We start from the raw sequence: 27,930 nt of genomic DNA, 5'->3' as shown, positions 1-27,930 counted from the left end.
AGCTTTCTCCACCCCATTCTTGTGTCTCTCCTCTTCCTATAGTTTCAGAAAATGGATGGCAAAAGGTCAGGGTTGGTCTTGGGTGCCTATGAAGATAAAAAGCTGATCACAGATTTTTTTGTTCAAAATCTCTAGACTTTTTGTGGCAATGATAACCTCCAAAATCTAAACTGATTGCTATGGTTGAAGGTTTAAATCATGGCCTTCCAAAATCCGTCCTGGACTAGCCTTTGAAATTCTGAGCTATCTGTAGCTGAAGAGGGGGAGCTGAAAAATTTACTACAGTAGCACCCCCCAACATCCTGAAAAGAGTATGTGGGTCTTTTTGGTTAACAGTAATAAAACTTCTGCCAGTCGTTATTGCAAGGAAGATTGGGATGCCACAGAGTTTGCTTAATACATTAATCTGAAGTCAATAATTCCACAGACCAGTCACCATGTAATGGTCAATATGTCAATCACAAGCTAATGCTATTTGTAACTCTTCATCACTACTAATAGCAATCTACCTGCCAGAGCCCTTAAAGAGCAAATCTCACATCACATTCTACTGGCTAGTCGGCACTATTTTCTAATCAATCTATAAAGCACGAGTAAGACTGTACACAAGTAGCAAATTTATATAAATGTGACACTGTATAAAATACAATCTCTACACTGATTGTAGACTTGGACCATGGAACTCGCCGCTATGTTAGACATCATGGAGCTGAGAGGAATTAATCAATCTGATCTAAAAACTTACCCTTTTACTGATCTTTTCAAAACAGATACTTTCTGCAATACAATGGATTATCTAGAAACTAATTTAAACTCAATAAGGCTAGTGTTTATAATAAACAAAATAGGAAAGGCCAGGGTTCAAATATAAAAAAAGTTAGGCAAGGGATTAATATAAATTAAAGAGATAGAGGCACAATAAATAAGAATCATCTTATTGAAATCTTATTACTAGATCTCAGTCAAATGACCTGACCAGAGGAATAAGACAATTAGGTAGGTAAAGATTACTGGGATAGGAGAAGTTATTTTTTTCTACAGAGCAGCTGATCAAAGAAACTCTTTGAACTCCATTTTATGGATGAAGAAGACTAAGATTTTGTTGCAATTAAAAACTCTCCGACTTATACAGTAGTTGCAGCTGATGAGTTTTAATGCATCTTGTCATAGCTGGTTGGGCTCTTTTTCCTTTACTTCTGTTAATCTTTAGATGTTTTAGGTTATTAATAGTCACATGTTTCAATATTATACATTAACTGTTCTGTTGGAATCATCACAGAGTCTGCTATATTTTTGCCCACATCAGTAGTGTCAACTAGATGTTGCATCTCAACATTATCTAATTATATCGCAAAAATTTACAACACACTACTACACAATGGATTTATTTTAAAAAGACAGAAGACCTTGATGTTATATGGGGCCATTTTAAAGTAAAAAAGTACCCAACTAGACACTATGAAGTCACTGCACATTGCTCCAACAAAAACAGTGTGGTCAGCAACAAATTTTTTAAAATATATGTAAACAGAGGGATAAGTGGTCAGGACACCAGAAATACCCCTTCACGTTTAAAAACAAAATAAACAAAAAAGTTAAGTGCCACAGCATCTTTTGGACTCAGAAAATTCTGACACTGCCCTCTCTAAATCACTAAAGGCATATTAAATACCAGTTATAGATATCTGTCCACCCAATATTCAGGTTTAATTAACTAACTAGCTGTGACTATGCTATCAAATACACCCACAATTATTTGTCAAAAAATTCCACCCCTACTCTATTATTTGCATTAACAAATCTGACACACTTCTTAAAAATCAAACTCTTAATTTTTACTTGCTCAGCTATCAGAGACAGCCAAGAGGGACTTCTGTTTAATATCTCATCTGCAGGACAGCACCAGTCAGCCATCGGTATTGCACCAAAATGTCAGCATGAGCCTTAAATCTGGATTTAGGACTTTCAGCCATGACCTTGTGGCCTGTAGAAAACCATGCTACCAACAAAGCCATACTGACACTTCATTCCTTTCATCTTTGCTAATTCCCCAAACATACACCCTTGTTTCAGTGAAGCAGTTAAAGAATTTGTTGTAGTTATTCAACAACTATGAAGGTCAGATATCATCCTGACTGGAAAAGTCCCTCCACCCCCAAGGCTGCATGTGTTTCTGCTTGTTTGAAGCTACCAACTTAGGTCAGAGGGGGAAATGGCAGTTAAAACAGAGATTTGGAAGGAATCTAACTGACCAGACCAGAAGACCTGGCTATTCCAGCAGATGGGAAAGAACCAGTCTTGATATGCAAAACTAGTAGTTTCTGTTAAAATGCTAAAAATTAAAACATTAAAAAAGAGCTTCAATAACACTTCTGAAGAAAAAAAATAAAGCTTTGGAAGCTTTAGATTTGAAGCCTCACAAGCTTCTTATGAAAAATGCAAGCTTTGAAAAAACTTCTGAAGATTTAATATTTTTACTTTGGGTTCTTCTACTGCCAATTGACTATTGATGCTGTAACTAATAAAAAATAATTAATACCAATAAATAGGCTTTTCATAAGGCCTCAGCTCTTCTTCCCCATCGCAGACTCCAGTTAGTCACTTGTGCATTGTACAGGAAACAAAATCTGTGGACTTTCTAGTTTCTACTCTTGGCTGTTTTGCACTGTGACTTTCATGTGTAAGTGCCTCTGGGAGAAAACTTTGAAGGGTGGGAAAGAGAATTTGGCCTTTTCCAAGTTTGTGGCTCCAAATGCAGCTCTGAAACACTGTATGGCATAACAAACAAGAGAATTCTATAATACTAGGGATTTTACGGACCACATTTTCAAAAGAGCTCAGGTCTCACTTAGGCAAGTAAATATACAGATTTTCAAAAGAACTCAACATTCAGCAGCTCCCAGTGTTCTGCATGGAAGCTGCTGGGTACTGGATACCTTTGAAAATCTAGTCATTTACAGGGTTGCACGTGAGCCAAATTCTATTGAAAATCTCTCTCTAAACGTGTGCATGTCCTCACAACTGCAGCTCTTGCATGAGAAGTGCAGACCACCTCCTCTCTGTACACTTACAGCACCACCTCCTCTCTGTACACTCCAGAAATAATTGCAACATGATGGTAAAACCCACATACGTATAGAACTTCTAAAAGAGTAGGGTTGCCAAATCTCCAGGATCGTCCTGGGGTCTCCAGGAATTAAAGATGAATCTTTAATTAAAGATGATGTCATGTGATGAAGCCTCCAGGAATACGTCCAACCCAAACTGGGAACCCTATAAAGGAGAGAAAGACTGGAAATGTCTCCAAATACTAATCATATTTCCAAAAACCCCATTGCTCCCCTCCTGCACTAGGAACTATAGAATAATTTCAAAGCTTAACCATAAAAAAATCCCACAAAACAGTAAATACCACTTTCATAAAATTAAACAGTAAATCCACCACTAAGGAAATCCCACATGGGATGAAGGGAACATGAAAATATTCTGTACAGAAAGGGTAACAATGTTTGTAATTATAGATAGGGCTGAACCAGAACACCTGATACATAACCTCACCATTCTGCCAATCTTAGGGAAGTCCAGATCCATCTATGAACTAAGCTTTGCAATTCAGGCCACTGTGTAACAAGCCAAACTGGAAAACAAACTCTTCCACCTTCTGAGGAAGTTCACATCTGAATTCAAACTTCACTTAGAGATAATAAAGTGTTATTACCACTGTACAAGGCACTGGTGAGACCTCATCTGGAATACTGTGTGCAGTTCTGGTCTCCCATGCTTAAAAAAGATTAATTCAAACTGGAACAGGTATAGAGAAGGGGTACTAAGATGACTAGAGGAATGGAAAACCTGCCTTATGAGAGGAAACTTACAGAGCGCGGCTCATTGAAGCTAACAAAACAAAGGCAGTGGGGAGATACGATTGTCCTCTATAAATACATCAGAGGGATAAACAACAGGGAGGGAAAGGAGTTATTTAATTTAGGGCCAATTTTGGTACAAGAACAGATGGATATAAACAGGCCATCAACAAGTTTAGGCTTGAAATTAGGCAAAGGTTTCTAACCATCAGAGGAGTGAAGTTCTGGAACAGCCTTCCAAGGGGAGCAGTGGGGGCAAAAAACTAATTTGTTTCAAGACTTAGCTTGATAAGTTTGTGGAGGAGATGATACTATGAGGTTGCCTACAAAGGCATATCGCCCAACCATGACTGCTATTAGCAAATATCTTCAACAGTCAGAGTTGGGACACTAGATGGAGCGGGCTGAGTTACTCCAGAGAATTCTTTTCCAGGTGGTCTTGTTCGTAGATTTCACCCACATGCTCATAATCATCTTTGAATCAGGAGGGAATTTTCCCCCAGGTCAGATTAAGAGAGACTGGGGAAATTTTTGTTTTCATCTGCAGTGTGGTGCATGGGTCACTTCCTGCTTTGAACTAGAGTAAATGGTGGATTTTCTGTAACTGAAGACTTTAAATCAAGATTTGAGGACTTCAGTAACAAAACAAGAGCTAAAGGTATAAACCTTCATACTTCAGGGCAGAAGCCAACTTCTAACTATTTAGGGTTAGAAGGAAACTTTCTCTGAGGGCAGGTTACCCTATAAATGCCTATTGCATGGTTTCTTTCAGCTTCTTATGAGGAAGCTGGTTCTGGCCACTCTCAGTGACAGATAATGGACTGAACAGATGGACCATAGGCATGGTATGGCAATTGGTTATATTTATATCATTCAAACAGCTGCAGCAAAATCACAATATAGAAACAGAACAATTTTTCATATACCTAGAATTAAGCGATTTTACAACCCTCCAGATCTCTATAATCATCTCATGTAAAAGACATACAGAAACACCTTCAATATGCAAGCAGGCCTAAAGATTAAATTAAAAGTTTTAACATGATCTGACAAATACGCTGGATGAAAGATATCCTTTGCTACATATGCTGAATGAAGACATTGCTACAGAAATATTAGAGACTGACTGGTCTAGCCCTTGCTATCTGTCACTCAGGAGACATCCATTTGCAACAGAGTCACACAAATGCAGTCTTACCTAGACTGTATTATTCCCCTGGAATTGCTAACAAAATATAGCTAGCACTACTATCTAACTGTCCAAAATGTTACTCATCAAAGGCAACTCTATTTTGTTATTTGTGGGAATGCCCCATTATGTATAATTTATGGGTGCACGTTCAAAACTGTTTTATAGAAATGATGGGTACTTCAATAACTTTCACGCCAACTCTATGTTTGTTAGGGATCAGCAAAGCTAGTAAAGTCACTGGGTGTGAAACTGACGTTATCAACACATTTACACTGATAGCAAAACAGCTTGCCCTAAATTTATGGATATCTTATGCAAAATCCATGTATGACATCTGGAAACCAGAACTAATTAATTACCTTAAACTTGCTAAGCTTAGCCACTCGCTACAGGACAACACAACTCATTATTTAATATTGTATTGCAGCAGTATCTAGCAGCCATAAGATCAGGGCAAAACAAGCTGGTGCTTGGGGCGGCACATTTTTAGGGGCGGCATGGCCGGCACCAGAATGCCGCCCCTAAAGATGTGCCCCGGCCACCCTAGCTCACCTCTGCTGCTGCCACAGCGCGCGAAACAGCTGATTTGCACGCCGCTTCTCCCCCTCCCTCCTAGGCTTGAGAGCCTGGGGGGGAGGAGGCAGGGCTGGGGATTTGGGGAAGGGGCGGAGCTGAGGCGGGGCCGGGGGTGGGGTAAGAAAAAAATGGGGGGGGGGTTGCCAAAATTGTTTCTGCTTGGGGCGGCAAAAATCCTAGAGCCGGCCCTGCATAAGATGAAGACCCCGTTGTGCAAGACACACAGTACATATAATAAATAAGACAAGCTCCTACCGCAAACAGCTTGCAATCTTGGTATATCATGAGTTAATAGCAAGAATGGGGGGAGTGGGAGGTCTGACAAGGTATCAGTGAAACATGGTTCACTTGGTTTTATGCAATATGGCTCATTTATTCACTACTGGATGGTTCCACAAAATCAAGAATCTCCACCATCTTACTGTATGCATGGGTACCGATTGTAAAACCAATCCCAAACTGGGATAAACTACTCCAGATCTACAACAGACTAAATATACACTCTTCTCCAGTTGAGCGTATAAAACCTTGTAATAAATTAACTATTTCAGAGTTATTAACCCCTTACTCCTGATTCTTAATATATTTTGATAATCCCTGAAAACGGTCATTACTAAGCAGCAGTGGAAATTTTATTTTGTTTTTTTCCCCACACAGACTACCTACCTACCTTAGGGTTTTAAACTTCAGCCCACCACTGTAGTATCTGAGTACACACCACATAAAACAGATTGGGAATAGCAAGGTATTAGCTGACTTCATGGGATCCCTGGCTCCTCTCCCTTTTGGGGATAGATTTTTGGTTGGTTCATTTGTCTGTTTCTGGTTGTTTGGTTGTTCTTTTTGATGGGTGGGGAGGTAAGAGACTGGTTATTCTTTTCTAGTTTGGGTTTTTGTGTTTGACTGTAGGGGACTACTGGCGGGAGTGTTGGTGTTGTGAATGTCATTCTCACAAAGGCTCTCTCAGAGTAGAAGGTTTTTCAGCATTTCCTAAAAATGGTTGGATTCTTGATCTGTCTAATCTCGTCTGGAAAGTCATTCCATAGGCTGATCCCCTGAACTGAGAATTCTTTGTCCCCATTCTTGTGTGCTTCATCCTTGGCTTTGCATGCGCGCGACACATACTCACTCTTTTATTTTCTTTCCAGACATATTTTGGACGGATAAAAACAGAAAGATTACACACACAGAGAGATATTTGTTTGTGGTTCATACACAAATATCCATCAGGAGTCATCATCTCAGGAAGGGAGTATTCCATACAAGTACTGTCTGCCTTACATTTCACATATATACTTACTACTACCTGCTTTGCACCAGCTTGAAAAGTTCACGTCTATCCGTCAAGACCTTTTTCACTGAAAAGACACCTCCCAATCCAGAACAATACCCACATACATCTGACGAAGTGGGTATTCACCCACGAAAGCTTATGCTCCAATACCTCTGATAGTCTATAAGGTGCCACAGGACTCTTTGTCGCTTTTTACAGATCCAGACTAACACGGCTACCCCTCTGATACTTAACAATTAGGAAGGTTAGCTAAGCCACTGTTATAAGCAACTTGGTAAGGTACAGAGATGGAAGCTTCTTAGGTTGCGGGGGAAACATGAATGGTGAAGCTGTTCTCCTTTTTTGTCTTCCTTTTACATTTCTGTTGTGTGTAGAAACACTTGAACTGGCACTCTTTATTTTCAGCCGGATACACAATTTGAAAGATATTGTACTGCTGTGTAGGCCAACTAGGGTCTGCCATTCTTCCTTAGTAGCACTTTGGGGGAAATAATTATTCACAAAAACTGCCATCATAAACAGAGAAACCAAAAATCAATGTAGCTGTGTATGGACCATTGCCACTGCAAAGCAAATACTCAATCAAGACATGGATCAGTGAGAATTATATCACGGGGAATCCTTAAGCACATCTTCGTGTATTTTTAATATCTATCTTATCACTTGCTGATCTCTCCTCCCCCCACTTTGAAACACACATACATGCACCTTCAAGACCTCCCTTTTATCAGGGGTTTGGGCATAAGATTCATATAAACAGCAGGAGAGATCTTAAATGCACTACTAGGTTTATTGCCTTTTTTTAAAAAATAAAGCATTGGTGCATAGCAGATTTATTCATTGAACAGGTTGATTTATTTAACAGACTTGACATACGTCAAACCCCACCATGTGCTTACATAATTGTTATCCATTTAACAGGTCTGTTCTTTTGTCAAATATTTGTTTAAAAAGTGGTTCACTGAAGATTGCTGCCTTGTGCACAGTTCACATATTTTAACAAATGTATTCTTGTATTAGGTATCAGCTGAAGTAACTTAATTGCATCCTCCCTGCTTGAGTGCTGTCATTTCCCCCTCACCCCATACCTAAAACAAACAAAAAAAAGTGTGTGAGAGTGTGCGCGAGTGCGGGTGCATACACAACCACACACACTTTCTAGCAGAGATATTTTGCTGTTGGCACAGTGGTTACTGCATTACCATACTGTTCCACTGATAACAGCAGGTACCTAAAAACACAGCGAACACAAATCTGAATACCAGGATGTTGATGGATGTGAATAGATTGCAAGCAAGCTGACCAGAGAGTCCAGGAAGGGGCAAAAAGGATGAACAGACCACCAAGTACGGATGGGGGAAGGCTCAGAATAGATTCCCAAGGCCAAATAATTTTAAGATTGCCCTCTCACACTTACACGTCTTTCCTCTTCCTCACCCCAATACACACACACAAAATCCTTTCACCTGGTGAATGTGTACTCTACATATTTTCAGCAGGGGGTAAAATACTGGATAACATTTAGAGACAAAATATATAGCCTTTGCTTTAGTCACTAGTCCATTAGAACTGGTTTGGGTTACTATATTGCAAACGTGCCATTTTCAAATTGCACAATTAATTTTGAACATAATGGTTTAATTTTTTTTTAAATCAGATATTAAAAACAGACACCTCATATACTACACTTAGTAAGCAAAATATATTACTGTTGTCACTCTTGCACAAATGCACAAGCAGTTCAGAACTGAAGACACTGAAATAAAAATATATGAGCCCAATTTTCAATTGCTCACTAGACAGATGGTTAATTATATTCACAGCCGCATTTTTCACTGGGATAGAGTTTCAGACAATGAGCCAGTTTTATTTGATTAGCCAGTTTTCTAGTTTAATATGTGAAATGACAGTTTCTTTAGTGCTTTTTTGTTCCTTGCTAAAAATAAGGTTTCTGTGTAAATTCTTCCACCATTCAAAACCTCATTGCTGTAAATAAAAACCTGGTCATATGTTAACCAGTGTGTAAGTAGTGTAAGGAAGACACAGAAAATACAAATGGCCTACAGTAGTTCAGATGATACTGATTTGTAGAACCTTTTTCCTCCCACTGTGGAATATTTTAGTTCCTACCAGAATTCTCATCAGTGTTGAAATGCATGAAAATAAAGTAGCTTACATCCAGTCTTTTTCAAAGTGCTTTAAAACCATATTTTTACCAAAATTTAGTTTACCAGAGATTCAGAGACAAATTAAATACTAGAATACCCAATAGCAAATATATTTGCTCAACAGTTCCCTGTAAACACAAACAATAAATGTACTAAACAAATAATAATAGATGCGCAAAGACAGAAAGACTTACAACTAGTACACTGTCATGTAATTTTTAAAATAAAAACTTCTAGAAGTATTCAAAAATTCAAAGGACAAATTTGGGCTGAAAAAAAACACAAGTCTAATTTCATTCCTAAATTAGTAGTTTCCACAGCAGAAAATCTATTCATTTGTGATATTCACACACTTTCGATGACCCCCGAGCCTTTCACAATTTGATCCAGGTCTCTCTTTTCTTTCCCCTCAGAACATGTATTAAAGCAACTAATTAATTATTGTAAGCCTTTGCCCTAAATTCCACTTTCAATATTTTAAGAAAAGAGACATAAGTCAGCAGCAAAAGAATGGAGACTAAATATTTTCCTCTCTGGAAAATTCACCCTGGATTGATTGGAATGGGGAGGGTTAAACTTAACTCATGCCCCGCCACCCCCCAAGTCGCCTTGAAACCTTCTCCGCTTTCCCACTGCTCACTAGATACACAGCAAAGGTTGGAGGAATTTGATTGACACAATTTATGTTTCCCTCCTGGCAAGAGACGGCAACAAGACAGACCTTTTCTCAAACATGCAATTTCTAATCATCATCATCATCACCACACACACACACACACACCCTCTATCGGAGCCGTGCAAGCAGCCGGCTGGGGGCTGCGTGTGCTTGCGCTATTCTCCCCGAATAGGAAAAGGCCTTTTCAGGCTGGCAGGGCTGAGTGGGGGCTCCTGGAGAGCGCTGGATCTCCTCCCCCCCACCCCCCGGCCCCAAAGAGAAACTCCAGCAAGCGAAGCCCGCACGGCTGCCGGGTGCAGAGACTTACCTTGGCGGCGAGCCCGCGAGGGGGGCCGGGGAGCGTGGGGCTGGCTGGGGGCCACCCCCCCTGCCTCCAGCAGGCAAGGCTGGGGATTGCGGCGGCGGCTGCTGCAGTCACCGCCGCTCCATGAGCCCGGCTCTCCCGTGCGTGCAGGTGGACGCGCCTGCCTCCCTCCTCCGGGGGGTGATGGAGCCAGCGCTTCCCCGCGCCTCTCAGCGCCCGGCGCGGCTCACGGCAGCCCCCATGGCCCCGCAGCCATGCCGGGGACCCTGGCCGCCGAGCCCCCCCGCCCGCTCCCGCTTGCAGTCACCCGGAGCTTGCCGGCTGCCCCCTGCTTTGCTGCGGGGGGGGCGGGTGGCTCCCTCCTCCCCTCCGCCTCCTCCTCCTCCGCCGCGGCTGTTTCTTCCTCTCCTCCTCCTCCGCCCCCACCCAGGTTGCTTTTTCCCATTCAGAAGGTGCCTACAGCGCTGCTGTCGCCGCTGCCATTGTCTCCTCTGCCGCTGGACCGACTCTCTCCCCCTCCCCCCTCCCACCACCACCTTGCTTTCCCCGGGAGCGCGCAACGCGCGGCCACCTGTCATAAAGGGCGCGCACCCCCGGCGCTGCGGAGCGCGCCCGAGTGCTGGTGCACGGCAGCGGAGCCGGAGGGAGCGCGCGCGCGCGCTGCGAGGCTACCCCGGCTGGTTGCGTGAGCAGTGAGTGTGCAGCAGGGCTGTCCCCTGGGGCAGCGAGCGGGGAGGGCGCGTAGAAATCAGTGACTCACACCCAGAGTGGAGGGGAGCCTCAGGAACCCAGTGGATCTAAGTCCCCGTGGGAACGATGGAGGGGAGGCTTTGCCGCACATGAGAGGATGAGGGCATCAGGCCCCACATGCCATGGGATTTTCCCTTGCTGCCCTCTCCAAAGACCCTGCGTACTGGACAGTGTGCGCCCATTGCCGCAGGGCTGGAGGGTGAGGGACCTTCTCCCAGAAGGCTCCCCCCGCCCCCGTTCCATAAGGATAGCTACCATACTTTGAGAAGGGCTGGCCGCCTCTTGGAAGGTGCAGGACAGAGCAGGGGCCCTCCCACCCCTCTTGGGAAGTGTGGCCACCTGACGGGCTAGAGAAAGGTGTAAGGCAGGCAGGTGGAGTGCAAGGCTTCCTCCTCTCAATGGGACTTGGTGCCAATTTGCATCACCCTCTCCTGTCCCATCTAGAGCTCCCTCACTCCTAGGTCAAAGCCCCTCAGTCTGCCCCTGCAGCACCCCTTGTTATACCACATCTAGGCCCTTATATGCTCTGTGACTGCACCCCAAAAGGCTAAAGACAGCTGCTACTCCAGTTCTGTCCTTAGGGTGACCAGATACAAGTGTGAAAAATCGGGATGGGGGTAGGGGGTAATAGGTGCCTATATAAGAATAAGCCCCAAATATCAGGACTGTCCCTATAAAATCAGGACATCTGGTCACCCTATCTGGGCTCTAAGTCAGCTGTGCTGCCAATGCTTCTCATTCTGATTTGTAGTATCCTATTCCACGCCTGAGCTCCTACACTGCTTTACCAATATACCTCCCCTTCAACCTCCACTCCAGTTCCCACCCACCCGCCTTTCTGCCCATTCCATTTCTGTCCCTGATACAGCTCTGTCAATGCATCTCTCAATCCTAATTTGCAGCACCTTCTCCTATTCCAGCCCTGGATTCTCACCCACAGCTCTTCCGGCGCACCTGAACTCTGCTTTGAACACCCCTATTGTTTTTCCAGTTACATTGTTCCCCCATGAACCAAGAGTGCTACAGGTGTAAAGTTATGCCAGATTGCAGGGGTACTTCGTGAATTGTTTTTCCACAGGAGAAAGCTGATATGAGTGCATTATTGCATCTCAGTATTTTTGATGCAAAACTCCGAAGCAAAGCTGGAAGATTCAGGAATCAAAATTAGCTACATGACGTCAGAATAAGAAGGAACTTTTTAAAGAAAACCCTATAACTGTAAGAAAGTGGATTTTAGGCAAAATAAAATTCCACCCTGAATTTTCAAATGGAGAAGTGAAAGATGCCAACAGAGCAAAAAGCAAAGTGTTTGTTCGCAAATATGAACGCTGTATGTGCTCTGTACCTTTGTTTTGCTGTGTTGCAGATGATCAGTTCTGGCATCACACTTAGCTGAGGAAAAGGTGCAGACCTTGAGAGTGAATGAAGTCTTATTTATCAGCACAAAAGCTTCTTAATGGCCCCACCTGCCTCAACTCTGGCCTTGCAGGATCCCCTTTAGGGATGGGAAAGCCTTTCATTCTCCAAGAATTGACCTCAGTGCTGAGGTTGGCAAAGGAGCCAACTGTCATGATGGGTTTTGTGATATGGACACCTGTTCACTGGGGTAGGGTGTGGGATTTTAGCTCAATGGTATGATCCACATATACTGCTTCAGATCAGTGCAGGTAAGAACTGTGGAGCCAGAACCTAAGAAAGAGACCTATTACATCTATCAGTGTTCCTACAGCAAGGCCCCTAGCTCCTGTTGTTAAAGATACAGAGAAGCCTACCGGAATTGACTTAGCCCTGTCCTTCACATATTGCAACATCTTGATTCCATAGAGTTATTGATGTCAGCCTCATATTGCATGTGACCTATGCAGAGTATCATTGCATATGGAAAGAAAGGAATCCAGAAAAAATGCATAAAGAGGGTAAATCAAGGTTTAAATTAAAAATATATATATATACTCTGCAGTAACCACAGCGGTGGGTCTTCCAGTAAGGTAATTTGGATAAAAAGGGTTCTGGAAATGAAAATCCATTAGTCTACCTGCCAAAATCAGGAGGGACAACATGTTCATGAAGATAGATTTGAAACTAAATTAGGGACCTCTTGAAACGCAGGAACAGCAAATTGATGATATAATTATTATAGTACTTCTTGAAAGGGGTGGGAAGGTGGAGAGAGAAAATCACTCACTGCAAAAATGAAAGACAAGCATTATATAAAAATAGATAGGGAGGTCAATATTTCGTTTGTACAAGTCAACTTTTATTCTGCTGTAGTTCTTTTGCAGGAGGAATTACATGACACACTGTCAGGTAAAAACAACGAGGAGTCCTTGTGGCACCTTAGAGACTAACAAATTTACTGAAAACTGTCAGGTAGTTTGCATTGAACATTTAAGCACTACAAACGTTTATATGTGGACAAGAGAGGGTTATCCATTAGGAATAGAAGTGTTATGTTGTTTTTTTAATTATCCAATTATTAATACACAAAAACATCTAAAATATGACATTTTACCTTCACACGTTCATTTAAATTAAGAGGCTGCTTTATTTTTCAATATTGTTTATCACTATAAGTGTTCAGTTATGAGACCCTGTACCTCACTTTGTCACTAGGGGACAGATTTCTAAGAAGGTGCTATCGAGCATGAGTAAGGTTATTCTACAAGTGGTCCCATTGACTTCAGGGGGACCCTCTGTGGAGTAAGGTTCAACTCAATCGGAGTAAGGGTATAGGTTCTCAACCGGGGGAGGTCACAGACAAGTGTTTTTGGGAGATCATGACCACCCTGCCCCTTTTCATATTGCAAATTGAAGGAGGTATCACAGTATGGAAAAAGTTGAGAACCACTGAGAATCAGAACATGGCCCTATATATTTAGTTAATTTAAAATAGATGCATCTGTTTTCACAGGACCATGTAAATAGCTTCAGCACTATTAGCACTGAGAGTATGTGGCACAGACAGGCATCTGCAGCACTGATAGAGTCAGACACACAGCATATCCTGTAACTAATGCACTGGGAATTGAAGCATAGATTACTATTACAACTTCTGACCCACTGGGAAGTTTTAATAGGTAGAAAATAGGGCTGGAAATAAGCATTATAAATGTAATTAATAAAATATTAAGATATTCTCCAGGTTTAATTAAATCTTTTATTACATTTGAAAGTATGTTATTACCAACCTGTTCCTTACTTACAGAAGATTCTCAGTTTCCTTATTTCTACTTTTAGTTTTCACAAGATTCTACTGCCATCTTCCCACAATGGACAATACAATATATTAAATCCAAACAAAACAACATTATGGTTGTGTTTTTAAAACACAGACGTCAGGCCCTCGAAATTGTGGTTCTCCTGGCATTTGCAGCTGGGGACCCTTGTGTATCTGTAGAATTAAAAAAAAACAATACTGCTTAGCCCCTTTGTGTAGTGCTCTGTCATCATAACACTTTACAAATCAACTAGCCTTCAACACTTTTATATTGCAGGCCATTTTCATGATAATTTTGTACTCATTTCTGGAAGCATCGAGGACGTGCTAGTTGTTGTACATCCATAAATGACTCTGTCCCCACCACAACAAGCTCACACTCTAAAAATGTTATCTCCATTTGTAGAAATGGAGGCAGAGGTGTTAAGTGATTTGACCAAGGCCACAGAGGAAGTCATGATCGGAGCTGGGATTAGGCGCACAGGAAGTCCTAACTCCCACTCCTGTGCTCAGTTATACCTCTCTCAAGTATTATTATTGTGCACCAGGATCAAGATACAGATGCTGTGGGAATCATAACTTCTAGTCCTCTACATTCTGAACATTTGAAATCTCACCCATAAACTTGTTATTTTCTCCCCATTTAATTTCATTGATAGAAAGAGTTAAAGAAATATAAATATAAGTAATAAATCAGGAGCACTGCAGGGTCACAAGAGAAAAAAAGTGACAGTGCTTCTGGCAGTGCTCAGTAAAATAAATAGGTTTGAATTTGTTCATTAGATCTCTCACTCATTTCAAAAATGTGTTCTGGGGGGTTTTCACCCTCTATCATTCCCTGCCCTGCAGAACTCCTTCATTTCCCTTCCCAGCCCAGTCACATACATGCCGCTAACTTCAAAGTGGCATTGGAAAGAGACAAGCAAATCTGGCAGCTTCTCTGCTAGGTCATTCTGCCAGCAATTTCACATGCGCTGCAAAGGCACATTGAATGCTGGGGTGGTGCACCTCACCAAGCATGGAACATTTGCAAACAGCAACACTGGGTAACCAATATCAAATTTGGCAGTTATTGAACAACTTCTGTTGCCTTTAAGAATGAGAGAGAGAGATGATGTTATGCAGGGGAAGGCAGGTACCATGGTGATTAGCAGAGTATAACCAGCTAGGTGAGGTTAGAGGCATGGGAAGAGCTTTCTTGCAGATGAAGAGCTATGTTCCATTAAATAAACATTCTGCCTGGATCCAGTTTGGAAAATGATGACTCAGGTATTATTTAAGTATTCAGGTATTTACCAAGAACACAAATGCAAGGCTCAGTGATTATCCTCGGGCTGTGGATTCAGTGTAGCATCTTGGGTTTCATTCAGCCACAAGCTAATAATTTAAGATACTTCATTTACAATGTTACTGTAGTATTAGCAAACCAGCAGCATCTAATTCCACACAGCAGTCTGAGCAATCTTCAAAATTAACAATCTGTGGACGGTGATCTTTTATGTACTGCCATAAACGGATGTAAAAAGTGCAGAGTTTTGCTGGAAGCGCAGCTACATGCCGTAGCTGGATATTAATTTTCCAGACTGTCAAATAAGAGACTCAGGTGTGAGAGCAGGATTCTGAGAACACTCTTCTTGGCAGGAAAAGACCAACAAAACTCAGAGCTAGGAAAGGTATCAGTGCCATTCACTGCTTCACACTCTGCTCTCCTGACCTTGCCAGTACCATGCAGCTGCAACATGCATTGTTGTAGCCAGTAGCTACAAATCAGACTTTTACATCGGTCTTTGAATAGTTAACAATACCATGCAATTTTAAAATAAGTAATGTCCCTACTCATGCTGATTTAAATGTATAATATGAAGGAATTAAGCCCCTTAACTTCTATGCTCACTCAAAAAGGCAGTGAGGTTGATAGTGGAATCAATTTACCTTTCAAGAATTCTCCCTAAGTTGTTCTTCTAAATTGTATAGATGATGATTGAAATTCCCCAAAAGTCCAACTTTCCCCTCAAATAATCCATTTTCTTCTGATGTGTCCTCCTGCATACAGTTTGTAATCCCTAGACTTTGAGAATCATTGACAATTTTCATATCACCAGTTTGAAACAAAGCAGACTCTTTATTTTACAACCTTTTAGGCCTTCTCTACACTACCTCTGAAATCAGGCTAACAATAGCCGTGGTTACTGCTAGTACATTTCCCCCAACCAGTTGTGACAGAGCAGAATATGGCTGCATCAGATTATGGCTCCATTCTGTAGTCTGCGTTGAACACACATCTAAATTTACCTTAGGGCAGCCTATTGTAATGTCTTACAGATTGCGGGCTTGACCAGGATAGGTGCTCACACCCAGGGCCGGCTGTAGGCACCAGCAAAACAAGCTGGTGCTTGGGGCAGCACATTTTTAGGGTCAGCATGGCCGGCGCCAGAATGCTGCCCCTAAAAATGTGCCCCAGCTGCCCAAGCTCACCTCCGCTGCTGCTGCCACGGTGCGCGAAACAGCTGATTCGCGCGCCGCTGCCCGCCCCCCCCCCCAGGCTCTCAAACCTGGAAGGGAGGGGGAGACTCCGAGTGGCCGCAGCGTGGGCGCTGCTTCTCCCCGTCCCTCTCAGGCTCTCAAGCCTGGGAGGGAGGGGGAGCAGCCGCGCGCGAATCAGCTGTTTCACGTGCCGCAGTGGTTCAGGGTCTCCCACTCCCTCCCAGGCTCTCAAACCTGGGAGGGAGGGAGAGATCCCGAGCGGCCATTTCGCGCGCCGCTGCTCCCCCTCCCTCCAAGACTTGAGAGCCTGGGAGGGACGGGGAGAAGCGGCGCCCCGCCGCGGCCACTTGGAGTCTCCCCTTCCCTCCCAGGTTTGAGAGCCTGGGAGGGAGGGGGAGACTCTGAGTGGCCGCGGCACGGGCGCTGCTTCTCCCCCTCCCTCCCTCCTAGGCTTGGGGGGAGGAGCCTGGGGGGAGGAGGCAGGGCTGGGGATTTGGGGAAGGGGCGGAGTTGAGGCGGGGCCGGGGATGGGGTAATTAAAGAATGTGGGGGGCGGGGTGGGCGGCCAAAATTGTGTTTGCTTTGGGCGGCAAAAATCCTAGAGCCGTCCCTGCTCACACCTAATTGAAGAACTGTTACTGACCATCAAGACTGCAATCTGGGACATTCAACTTCGACTGTCTCAACTGCTGGCCTACCCCCAAGGAATAATGATTTTTCTACACGGGAGGGGGGGGGCTTGCCATGGTGGGGACAGCATGACAAGCAGGGGCTGAAGCAGGACTAATTAGGCACATGTCATGGAGGAGACACCCGACTTAAGAGCAGGGTTCTGCTGTTTGAAAGGGTGATTAACCATTTCCCCCAACACAGACACATACGCAACCCCAAGAGACTTGCAGGAGGAACTCCACCCAGCTGATAAATCTCAGATTCACAGAAGGGGTGAGATCAGGTCAGAGGAGGGAGGGCCTCTGCACTGTTATTTTCTTGTGAAAGATTTGTAACTCTCAAGTATAAAGTCACTGTGGTTAAGAAATTGCTTTGCTAAGTCTCTGTTCCTTGCTTCCTTCCATGTTGTCCCCAAAGGGGTTAAACTAAAAGCTCAGAGTGCCCTCTCTATTCCTTGATATGCTGTTCAGTCAGCAGAAGATAAAAAAATCTCTTTCGCATAGATAGATGGGATTAGACTACCAACCTGCAAAAGTTGCTCCCTCCCCTCTCTCAGTCTGGGACCTCACATCCTCTAAGGGTTCTCCAGCCTGAAATAATGTTAAAACCAATACTGGTAACACCACAGCCACATGCTGAACACAACTAAGTCCCAAAACCAATTTTTTTTGTAAACGCATTAAGTCTAAAATCATTACCATAGTGTGCCTAGGTGCTGGTAACCTGACTAGCAGCAACTTCTGAACAAGCCAGTGTATAGAGATAAAATGAAGGCATACAAAGTTGATAAAAGTATCGACCAGTGGCCTTGCCATGATGCAGAATGTAAAGGGGGGATTATTTTCTTTCTTTCCATGTACAAACAACATGCTTTTGTTTGTATTTGGCAGGATCTTCAAGCTCTGCTGGACTCAGGCAGCTATCCAGGCCTCTTGGGGAGAGGACCCTGAACCAATGGGGCTAACCTGCAACATCAAATGCATAGTGACTTTGGGCACAGGTCAGATGAACATTACTTCTAGGGGAATTCTGTGCCACTGTGTGTGCACATAATTAATAAGCCATGCATATTTTTAATTTTTTGCACAGAAAACAGCTTCTACCAGAAAGTTGCTGCAGTTCCACCTTTTGCCCACCAGATGGCACTATGGTGCTAGAACAGAGCAGCAGCTCCCAGCCAGCTAGGGAAGAGAAAGAGCCTGCCTTCTTTACACTGCCTGGCGGGCCAGGTCAGGAGATAGTGGCTATAGGGAGACAGAGAGCTCATAAGGGCTAGTGGGGGAGGACAGACTGGGGCAGGGGCTGAATCGGGGTGGAGGTGCAGTCCACATGGTGACAGGGTGGCTGAGTGGGGGCATAGACACATAGAGGAGGGGGTGCAGGGCCACATAAGAACATAAGAATGGCCATACTGGCTCAGACCAAAGGTCCATCCAGCCCAGTATCCTGTCTACCAACAGTGACCAATGCCAGGTGCCCCAGAAGGAGTGAACCTAACAGGTAATGATCAAGTGATCTCTCTCCTGCCATCCATCTCCACACTCTGACAAACAGAGGCTAGGGACACCATTCCTTGCCCATCCTAGCTAATAAATTAATGGCTATCTAGTTCTCTTTTAAACCCTGTTATAGTCCTAGCCTTCACAACCTCCTCAGGCAAGGAGTTCCACAGGTTGACTGTGCTCTGTATGAAGAAGAACTTCCTTTTATTTGTTTTAAACCTGCTGCCCACTAATTTTATTTGGTGGCCTCTAGTTCTTATATTATGAGAACAAGTAAATAACATTTCCTTATTCACTTTCTCCACACCACTCATGATTTTATATACCTCTACCATATCCCCCTTTAGTTTCCTCTTTTCCAAACTGAAAAGTCCTAGCCTCTTTAATCTCTCTTCATATGGGACCTGTTCCAAACCCTAATCATTTTAGTTGCCCATCTCTGAACCTTTTCTAATGCCAGTATATCTTTTTTGAGATGAGACCACCACATCTGTATGCAGTATTCAAGATGTGGGCGTACCATGGATTTATATAAGGGCAATAAGATATTCTCCCTCTTATTCTCTATTCCTTTTTGAATGATTCCTAACATCCTGTTTGCTTTTTTGACTGCCGCTGCACACTGCGTGGACGTCTTCAGCAAACTATCCACAATGACTCCAAGCTCTCTTTCCTGATTAGTTGTATCTAAATTAGCCCCATCATATTGTATGTATAGTTGGGGTTATTTTTTCCAAATGTGCATTACTTTACATTTATCCACATTACATTTCATTTGCCATTTTGTTGCCCAATCACTTAGTTTTGTGAGATCTTTTTGAAGTTCTTCACAGTCTGCTTTGGTCTTAACTATCTTGAGCAGTTTAGTATCGTCTGCAAACTTTGCCACCTCACTGTTTACCCCTTTCTCCAGATCATTTATGAATAAGTTGAATAGGATTGGTCTTAGGACTGACCCTTGGGGAACACCACTAGTTACCCCGCTCCATGCTGAAAATTTACCATTTATTCCTATCCTTTGTTCCCAGTCTTTTAACCAGTTCTCAATCCATGATGACAGGAGGAACACATGAGGACAGGGGGTGCAGGGACACATGGGGATTGGGGCAGATGTGCCTGACTGAATGGGAGAGGCTAGGGGTCAGCCAGTGTCTGCATGGGGGAAGCTCCCTAACAATCCCTCCCCACCCCCAAAAAACCCTGTTCCATACTTTTCCCACCTATACCCAACAACCCTCCACCTTCCTACCCAGGCTCCTTTCCAGAAATTTACTTCCCTCTCCCTCACCTCCTCCGTTACCCCTGACTCCCCCAAACCTTTGCACTGCTTCTGAGAGTTCTGTATTAATATGCCTAGTAAGGAATATATTTGTCAAAAAATCATTCCCTGAATCTTTTTTGTTGTCTGTAGTGCTACAGACATACTTGCTGACAGGTATTTTGAAATAAATTACCACAAATAATTGGAACTGGTGTGATTATATTGTTATTTTGACAAATAAAATATGCAGACTTTTACCGAATTTGAAAATATTGTGCACAGAATTTTTAATTTTTTGGCATAGAATTCCCCCAGAAAGGAGGAGCAGGACAAGGAGAGGGAGAAAGCCAAGAGTGAGATGTGATGCTCCCTAAAGTTACTTAGGGTTGTGAGGCACCTCATCACTGCCACCTGCTCTTAGTGAGAAGCACTCTTGTCTCTGTCTGATGTAGATCAGCTCCCTGAAACCACCAGCCTCTGGCAGCACAACCACTACCATCCAGGCCTCCGCAGGCCTCACTCTCTCTGTACAGGTAACAGTGGCAGATTAGCCACTGGGCCAACGGGACCCGTGCCCGGGGCCCCAGCCAATTGGGGGGCCCTGGAAAAATGGGTGCCCCACTTCCTCCACCTGCCTGGCACTCCAGCCAGGGTCAGGGCACAGGGGCTTGCCCCCCTCTACTCCACACTCCTGCCAGGCTGCAGGGTCAGGGTCAGGGCATGGGGGCTTGCCAGGAGCGCTGGGCAGGCAGTGGGGGGAAGCCCCTGTGTGCTGGGCTGGTGAGGGAAAGCTCCCGCTCCCTGGTATGAGCGCTGGGGTGTGGGGCTGGAACTGCAGGTGGAAGGGATAGGGAGGGGCCCCCACTTGCTCTGGTGAAGGGCCCCAACGCACCCTAATCCACCTCTGACAGGTAGTGATAGCTACATACGAACCTGTGAGTCCTCAGAGTGTTCCCTGCAGTGTCCAAGCCCTTATCCATTGAACACTCACAGAATAACCAGGTCCGCTGTCCTCAAAGGAACAGTACGCACCAGCATGTAAGATTCTACTGAGGACCAGCACTTCACTTAATACCACACCACTTAAACTTATTCTTGTTTTCACTATAAATATATCTATCATCAAAGAGATAGAGACTCAAGTAATAGTGAGTAAGAATATTGGAGTCACATGGTTACATATAAAAAAAAAATCATAATATGCTTCTAGAGCAGAGGTTGACAAACTACCGTCCGCGGGCTGCATCCGGCCCACCAGCTGTTTTCATCCGGCCCTCAAGCTCCCGCTGGGGAGCAGGGTCTAGGACTTGCCCCGCTCTGGCACTCTAGCCGGGGAGCAGGGTCGGAGGCTGGTCTGGGAGGGAGTTTGGGTGAGGGAGAAGGTTTGGGGTGCAGGCCCTAGGCTGGGGTAGGGGATTGGAGTGCAGGCTCTGGGAGGGAGTGCGGAGAGGGGGGGTGCAGGTTCTGGGAGGGATTTTGGGGATGGGAGGGGTGAGGGCTGTGGCTGCAGATGAAGGGTTTGGAGTGTGGGAGGGGCTCAGGGCGAGAGCTCTGGGACTGGAGATGAGGGGTTTGGGGGCTCAGGGCTGGGGCAGAGGGTTGGGGTGCAGGCAGTGAGAGCTCTGGCTGGGACTGAGGATAAGGTGTTTGGGGTGCTGGAGGGGCTCAGGGCTAGGGTAGAGGGTGCAGTGGGGGGTGAAAGCTCTGACTGGGGGTGTGGGCTCTGGGGTGGGACAGGGCTGGAGATGAGTTTGGGGTGCAGGCAGGCAGGCTGCTCCGGGACAGGGGCCAGAGAGGAGGACTCCTCCCAGCCCTTTCCCTGCTGGCAGCAGCGAGCCCCCCTTTCCCGCCCCCCCAGCAGCACACTCACCCCAACCACTGTCACTGCATGTGCTCCTAGAACCTCTCTCAGGTCCAGGAATCTCCCTCGTCTCACCCATGGTGGGTGCTAGGGGGTGCTGCCTGCGCCTCCTCCCTTGCTGTTGCCCCTGACTGTAGCCTCCCTGGGGTTGAAGGTTGGGGCTGCCCCTTGCCCAGCGTGGGGCAGGAGCGGGGGGCACCCTGTGCTGCTGGAGGGTCCCATTGAAAAATAAAAGGGTCTGAGGGGGAAGGGCAGGCTCAGAGTGAGTCTGCCCTGGCAGTGAGATGGGGAGGCACTAGGACCCTGTGGCAGCAGTTGCTGCAGGAAGGTAGGATGGAGCTGCTCTGGGTCGGGGAGGGGAGGGGAGGGGGGAGAAGCAAGTCAGGGCCGGCCGACACTCGGAGAGGAGTGGGGGGGGGGGGGCGGCAGGTGGGGCCGGGGGGAGATCACCCCGGTTAGAAATATCTCTATGCCTGCCAGCGGCTTTTTTTTTCTCCACCATTTTTGTGCGCCTGCGGCAAGTGCCTCACTCGCCTCACCCTTGTTACGGCACTGCCAAGGAGTGCTGCTGTTCCTGGATTTCCTTCAAAGGAATCTGTAAAGCCTCCTCTGTGCATTTCATCAAGTCCGAAAGGCCTTGAAGTCATCCATGTAGGATGATGGAGGTGGCCTAGCTGCCTCCCCTAGGGTGGAAGAAGATGACGTGTCTCCTTAGTTCTCAACTCTTGTTCCTCTAGTTGCTCCTCTTGAGTACAGTGAGAAGGATCCTGACTTAGTGGATGAGTTTCCTGGTAGGACTGCTTCACTCTGTAGACATGGCCCCCATAAGCAGCCCAGGAGAAAAAAGCCAGATCTCATGGGTGCTCTCGCTAGGGCTATCAGGTCAGTGTTCGTTAGCTTCTGGGGTCTGCTCCTCAGAGAAGATCTTGAGGAGAGGAGGGTAGAACGGATGGGTGGTAGGGGACTGAATAGCGACCTCAGAGCCAGAGAAAGCATCAGAGTTTAAGGGCAGAAGGGACCCCTAGATCTAGTCTGACCTCCTGTATGTCTCGGGCCATCAACCCCACCCTGCACCCACAGACCAAACCCAACAACTGAAATGTGACCAAAATATTACAGCCCACAGGAGACAGACTATTATGTCAGGAAGAGAACTGAAGGGATCAGTGCCCCAGGCCCCTGCAATGGTAAATAAATGGTTAGAGAAAACTAGCCTGGCAAGTGATGTGTACCCACATGTTGCACAGGAAGGTGAAAACCCCCAAGGTTACTGCCAATCTCATATATGGAGATCAGTTAGACCCTCAGTATGTGAGCAAGAACCATCCAGCCAAGCACCTGAGAGAGAGAGAGAGAGAGAGAGAGAGAAAATATGCTCAGTGCCACCTCAGAGCCCTGGCCCTCCCCACCCAATATCTCATTGCCAGCCATGACTATCCATGATGCTTCAGAGGAAGGAGATAAAACCCCACCCAGAATACACGGGGTGGGGGGAGGGGGCAGGAGAAGAGAATCCCTTCCTGACCCCAGCCATGACCAGCTGAAGCCCTGAAGCAAGAGCATTGTGAACATAAGACAAACTGCAAGTAAGCCCCAGGGATGTAGGCCTTGTCCCTTACCATCACAAGCAACCTCATCATACAGTTGCACTCAAATTTATCCATTTCTCTTTTAAAACTAATCCAGTTCTTTCCTCTCCACAACTCCTACTGGGAGGCTGTTCCAGAAACTCACCCTCTCTCATGTCTAGGGGGGAGCTAAATGAGTCTGTGCATTGTATTGGTATCAAATGACAAGGAAGGTCCAGCCAGGTGATGGTACTGATAGGAGGATCTTTACTTGAGGCAGCAGTGATACCTATGAGTTGCTGGGTCAAGGTATGAGACAGGTACTGGCAGGAAGATTCTCCTGGTGCTTCTTCTAGGAGGCAGGAGGAAGACTAACTCCTCCATAACACAAAGGTCCTCATAAGAGAGGAATCTGCCAGTTGAGAAGCCCAAGAAAACAATGGGCCTGGTTTTCAAAGAAGAACGATGAGAAGAGGGACCCCACCCAAAACACAAACTGTGCTAGAAAAGGCAAATTAACAACAAAATAACTAAAAGAAAACTATAAAACAAAAATCAAGTGTAAAAAGGGGCAGAGGAATTACTGTGTCAACTAGATAGTGGATGCCACAGAACTCCATCCTGAGTCTAAAGCAGTTGAGAGGGAACTGGAGTGGTGCAGGTCTGCTCCTCTCTATACACCCTCACACTGGAGCATGAGTAGGCATATGGCACAGTCACTGCTAGCAAAAAAATCTGACAGTGTATGGGCATGTGCATATCCTCACATGGAGCACCCACAAGGACAAGAACTGGAAGAAGCAGCTCAAAATGTCTCCCATACATATCTGAAGATGAAGAACCCAGTTACATGCCATGCCAGCACTCCTGTCTAACTGAGAAGAGTGGCACAAACCTTGCTGGTTCTTCCTACACATTTTTCTCCAAGATCCCAGTTTATTCACTACAGAAGCTGTGGTTCCACAGATAGGTGTTAACCAATAACCTTCCCATTATAATTCTCACTATAGTCTATAACATAGGGATCATTTATTGGAAACAAGGGCAGAGTGAACAACATGGGGTTTTTTTTTTTCGGTTGAGTTAAGATTACAGGCCTGATGCATTAGAGTTTATGCCCTCAGCCTTAGATTTTTATGTTAAAATATCTGATATTACCACATTTTTCATTATTATTTGTGGCACTAGATACTACAGTGCACAGTGCCAGATGGCTTGTATTCAGCATAAAAATAATGCAAGGCCCATACGAGAAAGGCTCAGCGAGACTATAACAGCATGTATTCATCCTGCTTCCCTAATGCACGTAGTTAAAACATTAGACTTAAAATCTGGTTTTCCACTTTAGAAGTGGAATAGCATATTGTGGAAATTATTTATGAATTCAAATTTATTTCAAACATTATTTGTATGTTTCTAAGGTCTTGGCATAACAGAGGAGCAAATATTCTTTCACTCTTTGGGAGGTTATTCTGCCTTTTAGCCCCAAGTGAAGAAAGCTGAATTGTTTTAAAATGCATTAGGAACAGAAGCAAAAACCTTTTTGCAGAGATTGTTATTGGTAAAAGCTACTTTTTTTTAAATGTATAAACAGCTTGAGTTCTAAACTTAACCAGATGGAAACGTGCCTACAAAGAGTTGGATGTAATTCAGAAGAGACTGACAGCCAATAGATGAGCCAATTTAGACCAACATATGCCAAAAATGGTCAATCATGTTATCTTAAGTGTGACTCTGCTGTGGCAGATGCCAACTCTATCCAAACAATTTTAAGTGTCTTTTTGGAAGACAGAATTATTTTACACACACGTAAAATAATTCACCATAATGCTTGATTTTTCTGGAAATACTACCTAGTTTCAGCATTTTCACCGTTTTTTTATTTTTTTATTTTATTATTATTATTAAAGGATGATAAATCCTCTTATGGCCTTCTAACTAACTAAATGCTGTGCAATCCATCAAAGACTGGTTTAAAAAAAAAAACCCCACACACTTCACTGACAATCCCCAATTTAGTTTAATATCAAATACAAGAAAAGCTTTGCACTCATACAAATCAATTTAGTGTCTGTCTTAAAAAGAAATGCTCACTGTTGAAAGCCTTGAAAACAAAAGAAACACTAGTGAGATAATAGTAGAGTACAGATTAAGTGTGCTCCGCGCCCCTCGCCAGTCCCTTAAAAACAGGCTAAAATCAGAATTAAAGAATCTTTGTGGGGAATGATCCAGACTAGAAGAAAAAGATTTTTCTGCACAATTCATAGTCTATTAGGAGGCCACCAAATTACTGAGGAGTACATCTGACCTTCTGCAGATGCTAAGGTACCTTGCTACTAACCCATCTCAGGCTATATCAGAGAAGGCCTCTCAGATGCCTCCATTATAATGATTGCACTCCCTCTAGTGAATGCAACACTAGCATGATTATTTTTCTGTTATCTAAACTGAATTAGATGAGTCAAAAAGATGGAAAAGACCTATTTGGTCATAAATCTGTCCTGACAGTGCAGTTTGTTTCCTTTGGAGTACTCTCCAGTGCTTTGCATAGGTTAGGTTTTAGGCCCCGAGTGCATTGAAATCACAGTCCTGTCACTGAACCCAGTTACATCTCAGTTGTCCCACAATCTTACAAACCTGGTCCCTATTTAAACTGTCACCTGGACATTAGCTGAGTTTCCCAAGTAAGCTATAGAGTTAACATTTCAGGTGAGCTATGCCAGCTGCTAGGTTAGATTTGCTTTCTTTATTTTCCCAACACTTTTACTAGGTGACACATCTTAAGACATCTCGCTTCATTGTCTCCTCTTTCTTCTGCATTTGGAAGAACCACCAGTAGGGTCAGAGGGCACTTGAGGTCTAAATGTCCCTTCAGCCTTTGGCATCTCTACTTGAGACTACCAACAAATATACAAATTATAGCCCCTGCTGATGGGTTTTGCAAACACCTAATGGGTCATGTGGACACTTATTTACTCAAAGCGGGATTAATTTAAAATAGGCCAACCAACAGCGAATAAATTTTTGGTCACTACTGCTCTGGTATGGATTTGAATCACAATCCTCAAAATAATGGCTCATTATCTTGTCATTAGCCTCCTGAGTTGAGCAGTTCTTACATAGTTGTTTTAATTCCCAACTCTCTATTTATCTTTTGTTTTTATGATGCATATGATTTACTGTAAACTATTTTTCTGTTTGCATTGATTAACTATGGTGTGTGTGTACTATATTTAGTGTACACGAACATACTCAAAATACATGATGGTGGGGTAATAATGTTTTAGCCACATGAGTTTGGGATTGGGTGCATTACTCACAAGATAATCTACATAGTTCACTCACGAGTTTTGATAAAACCTTGATACCACATCACTCTTCCATGGATTATTCTATACAAGTCATATATTACAAGGTGTTTGGAGTATAAAAACTGTGAGGTGCTCAGATATATGCTCATGGGGACCACTGAGTACCTCAGATGGATAGGTGCTTTAATTACCAAATGGCACAGGGCATACAAAGAAAGGTTTAAAAATGTCTCAAGTGATCTACAATCACATTTTAGTACAAAATATTTAATGGCACTGGAGTCCAGTATCTTGGAGAAGTTTTACCATTGATTTCTGCGAGAGCAAAGTTAGGCCACTGCTGGGTGCGTTTGAAAATTCCTACATTAAAGCTATAGCTATAAAACCTGCTAATGACCCAGAACTAAATCGTGCCTATCCTGAACCTCAAGCTGGTGTAATTTTGGGGTAAAATTCCCGTTTGATGAAGAAAGATTTCTCTGGCAGGTTAAAACAACAGCTGTTTAGTATTGTTCAGGGGTTGAAATGTCAGAATAAATTCCAGGGGGATGGATAGCAATGAGTTGGTGAGGTGGTCAAAGGTGCATATTTAAATTTACTTATAACGCGACTTTGCACCTTTGCATATAGATAGAGCTTCCACATATATATTTGGGTGGGTAGATATTCACAGTATCAAGACTAAGCCAACATCTGGTGTTTTTATAGGAAACTAGTTTTCAATGGGGCATAACTCTGCCAAAATGATTCTTTTCATAAGATTGTTTGGTGCCACTTTTAACAAAGCTATGTTTGGCCAGTCTGGAAGTGATATGTAGTAACATGATCCCATATGTAGAAAATTAGGAACCTATATGGCCCTAACAATGCATAAAATTTACCATACAAAAGACAGCACTGAAAAGGCTGCAGTAATTAGCTGCCTCGTATTTCAGTGTCTGCCTGCCTGAAATGGAGAAAGCAGACCGCATGTCATAGCTCACTGAGCAGTATTTTATAAAATAAACCTCTCCCCACATGAATGCAGAGTCTGCTACATGAGAAGCACAAACCTAACACAGGGTCCCATTGTCCAACATCCCTTCCCAGCCAGGTCACCTTATAGAAGATTACTTTGAAAGACAGCACTCTTCTGTAGAACGCTAGGAAGAATCAGCCCTGGGAGAGAAGCTGGTAACGTTTCTCCAAGTTTGACAGGAAACCTTTTGGGGAGGATTATATTATTGTCTAG

General features: G+C 44.1%; 1 protein-coding gene across 1 annotated transcript in view; it reads right to left on the bottom strand.

The window, feature by feature from the left end:
• NEXMIF (neurite extension and migration factor) overlaps window positions 1–10,668 on the bottom strand; it is a 231,997-nt gene extending 221,329 nt beyond the window's left edge. Inside the window, exon 1 of the mRNA XM_034780921.1 lies at window positions 10,077–10,668. The gene's annotated coding sequence lies outside the window, so the exon portion shown is untranslated. The remainder of the gene's footprint in view (window positions 1–10,076) is intronic.
• Window positions 10,669–27,930: the final 17,262 nt, after the last annotated feature.

The sequence above is a fragment of the Trachemys scripta genome, chromosome 9, assembly GCF_013100865.1.
Source record: "Trachemys scripta elegans isolate TJP31775 chromosome 9, CAS_Tse_1.0, whole genome shotgun sequence".
NCBI classification, from domain to species: domain Eukaryota; kingdom Metazoa; phylum Chordata; order Testudines; family Emydidae; genus Trachemys; species Trachemys scripta.
Note: the sequence above shows the minus strand (reverse complement) of the source record. Positions and strands in the feature narration are given on the sequence as shown.